The 3,952-nt window shown below is 37.8% G+C and overlaps 1 pseudogene; it reads right to left on the bottom strand.

Annotated features, from left to right (window-relative positions):
* Positions 1-3,606: 3,606 nt before the first annotated feature.
* On the bottom strand, positions 3,607-3,731 carry LOC145714812 (U4 spliceosomal RNA; annotated as a pseudogene).
* Positions 3,732-3,952: the final 221 nt, after the last annotated feature.

Here is a 3,952-nt window from a genome sequence, read left to right as displayed (position 1 = left end):
ATAATAAAAAAACACAAATGTTCTGAGGATATGGAAATGGAAACCCTACACATTGCTGGTAGGAATGTAAAATGGGCATTGTCACTGTGGAATAGTTTGGTAGTTTCTTAAAAGGTTAAATGTAGAGTTATCATCTGATCTAGCAATTCCAATCCTAAGGATATACCCAGGAGAATTAAAAACATATGTCTACACCAAAACCTGTGCATGAATGTTTATAGTAACCATATTCATAGTAGCCAAGAAGTGGAAACAACCTAAACCTCCATCAACTTATGAATGGCTAAACAAAATGTGGTATATGCATACAATGGTATATTATTTAGCAAGAAAAAGTAATGAAGTACTGATGCATGCTACAACATGAATGACCCTTAAAGCATAGCAGGTGAAAAAAGTAAGACACAAAAGCCCATATTGCTTGATTCTATTGACATGAAATGTCCAGGATATACAAATCCATAGATATAGAAGGTACAATAATGGTTTCCCATGGTTGGGAGGAAAAGGGACTGAGAAGTGACTGCTAGTGGGTATGGCTTTGCTTTTGGGGATGATGAAAATCTTTGGGAATTAGATAGTGGTGACGGTTGCACAACTTTGTGAATATGCTAAAACCCACTGAATTGTACACTGAAAAAGGATACATTTTATGATATGAAAATTGTATCTCAAATTTTAAAAAGAGTATGACTCCTATAGATGGTAATATACACTGAGGGTGGAAGCAGCATTAACAGGAAGTGAATCTGAAAGCAGAGAAATGTTGAGTGCTTTGGTAAAAAGAGTTTGGATTGCTTGAGGTACCATTAGGTGGACAGGTGACCTCAAGATTAAATGTAGTTGTTGCTACTGCCCTCAGACAAAGGAGATTATGTTTAACTACTGGGTAGAGAGAAAGGTTGTAATACCCAATGAATCACTGATTTTCATTGTATTTCTGAGATAAAACTGTAAGAACATAACCATTTCTTTTATGTATAAACAGAAAAATAATACTTAGTATAATTTTGGGGTGACTCAGAATGGCAGGGCTGTGGATAGTAACTTTGAGTTGGTCAAAGGCTAACTCTGCAGTGACTTCTGAAGGCAGAGGTTCAGGGATGTCAATTTTAGTCATGTCATAGAAAGCGGCAGTTAATTCAGAAAATTTGGGAATCTACCAACTGCCCTATTCTCTAAATCTTCCAAATCCACTAAGTTGTCTTTTGGAATAGGATGAGGGCAGTTTTGAATGGCTATGCTTCTATCTACTCAGAGGTATTTGCCTTCCTAGGATATATCAGGGCTTAGATGGTGAATCTGGGTCCAACAAAATTGTAATTTATCTTTACAATCTGTATATTCTTTTATAGCCAAAGTTTCTGGGAGATAAAGAGAGCCCTGTTGAGAAAAGTTTAGATCATGTGGATATAAGAGCAACTCACCTGCATGTTGGATTAAGGTAGAGGAGCAGAGAAATTGTAAGTCTTGGAGATTGTGATTGAGAACCTAAGATAAGTATGAAGGGGCTTCAACTGAGGTATTGTGGCATCAGAGTCCAGGTGTATTGCTGTTTTTCCCATGTTAAGGTGAAAAGGTATTGGAAATTAGGATGTAAGGGAACACTAAAGAAGGCTGAGCAGACATCTACTACTCTGAAGTGTGTTGAATTTGGAAGTATAGAAAACAGGATAGTGTTTGGGTTGGGGACTATAGGGAAATGTGGGCAATACTATATGATTCATAGCCCTTATGTCTTGTACAAAGTAGTGCCTATGTCCATCAGTCTGGTTTTACTGGAAGGACAGGAGTTTTGCAGCCACTAGTACAAAGAATGATTAAACCTTTATCTATGAAATCTGCCACAATTGGTCATACTCCCTCTAGTGATTTCAGGTTTTAGGGGATACTGGCCAATTTAGGCAGAGGCGTTGTGGGCTCAATACAGACTTATAAAGGTTCTATGTCCTTCATTTTTCCCTTGTCTGTAGATGGAGCCCAAAGGACATTGGGTACTGAAGAAATTAATTCAGAAAACTGAAGTAATTTTAAGGGGACTCAGGAGTAATCTATAGGTGGTACTCAAGTAGTTGAGGGAAGTTATCAGTAAGATGGCATACTGGGTTATCAGAGTCTAGGAGATCAAGAAACAGCCTTTGAGTACATACCTTATAGTAGCTCTCCATTTTGCTCAAAGGTCCATTCTGAATAGGTTAGGGAGTGTGGAAGGACTGCAGTTAAAGGCATATTGAGAAGTTAAGGGTCCCTAAGAGATAGGCATATGGTTAAAAGAGAAGGAGAAAATGTGTTCAATTGGTAGGTCCCACCTGAGATGTTTTATTAACCTGACAGAGAGTGGTAGGAAACTAGAAGCAATTAAAAGTATTGAGTGTGACTCTAATGTCTACTAAGAATGAGATTGAACAATCATTTATGAATACATATAGCTATTTCTCCTTGCTGATCCAAAGGCAGTTGGGAAAACTGGAGGATTCCTTTCTTTGGAGAGGAGAATCACTTTGTTTCTTTTTAAAAGAATTAAAATTTTTTTATGTTTATTTATTTTTGAGAACAAGAAAGAGCACAAGCGGGGGAGGGACAGAGAGAGGGAGACACAGAATCGGAAGCAGGCTCCAGGCTCTGAGCTGTCAGCACAGAGCCCAACACGGGGCTTGAAGCCACAGACCACGAGATCATGACCTGAGCTGAAGTTGCACGCTTAACCGACCGAGCCACCCAGGCGCCCCTCTTTTTAAAAATGTTTAATTTTGATTTTACTTTAATTACACTATAGCTAACATACAATGTTTAATTAGTTTCAGGTGTACAATATAGTGATTCAACAATTCCATTTATTACTCAGTGCTCATCAAGATAAGTGTATTCTTAATCCCCTTCACTTATTTCACGCATCTCACCTGCCACCTACCCTCTGCTAACCAGCAGTTTGTTCTCTATAGTTAAGAGTCTCTCCTTTGGTTTGTTTCTTTTTTCCCCTTGTTCATTTGTATTGCTTCTTAAATAGCACATATGAGTGAAATCATATCGTATTTGTCTTTCTCTGACTTATGTCACTTAGCATTGAAGTCTCTAGATCCATCCATGTTGTTGCAAGTGGCAAGATTTCATTCTTTTTTGTGGCTGAATAATGTGTATGCATGCGCGCGCATGTGTGTGTGTGTGTGTGTGTGTGTGTGTGTGTTTGTGTGTGTTTGCGTGTGTATCACTTTTTTATCTATCCATCTACCAATGGACACTTAAGCTGCTTGCATAATTTGGCTATTGTAAATAATGCTACGTAGTGGTGCATATATCCTTTCAAGTTAGTGTTTACATATTCTTTGGGTAAATACTGAGTAGTGCGATTACTGGATCATATGATAATTCTATTTTTAGTTTTTTTGAAGAACCTCCATACTATTTTCCACAGTGACTGCATCAGTTTGCATTTCCACCAGCAATGCATGAGGATTCCTTTTTTCCCACATTCTTGCCAACACTTGTCATTTCTTGAGTTTTTTGTTTTATCCATTCTGACAGGTGTGAGGTGACATCTCATTGTGGTTTCGACTTGCATTTCCCTGATGATGAGTGATGTTGAGCACCTTTTCATGGGTCTGTTGGTCATCTGTATGTCTTTGGATATATGTATATTCATGTCTTCTGCCCATTTGGGAAAAGTTTTCAATTAGCAATAATCGCGCCTTGGATAAACCTCATTGGCTACGATACTGCCGCTGTGAAAAGCTTCTTCTGCCCATTTTTAAATTGGATTATTTGTAGGGTTTTTTTTTTTCGGTGTTGAGTTTTATAAGTTCTTTATATATTTTGGATAGCTTTATCAGATATGTCAATTGCAAATATCTTCTCCCCTTCAGTAGGTTGCCTTTTAGTTGTGTTTATTGTTTCCTTTGCTGTGCAGAAGCTTTTTATTTTGATGTACTCCCAATAGTTTATTTTTGCTTTTGTT

Source organism: Panthera onca, chromosome X, assembly GCF_046562875.1.
Source record: "Panthera onca isolate mPanOnc1 chromosome X, mPanOnc1 haplotype 2, whole genome shotgun sequence".
Lineage (NCBI taxonomy): Eukaryota > Metazoa > Chordata > Mammalia > Carnivora > Felidae > Panthera > Panthera onca.
The sequence above is the reverse complement of the archived record's forward strand: the minus strand, read 5'-3'. Positions and strand labels throughout refer to the sequence as shown.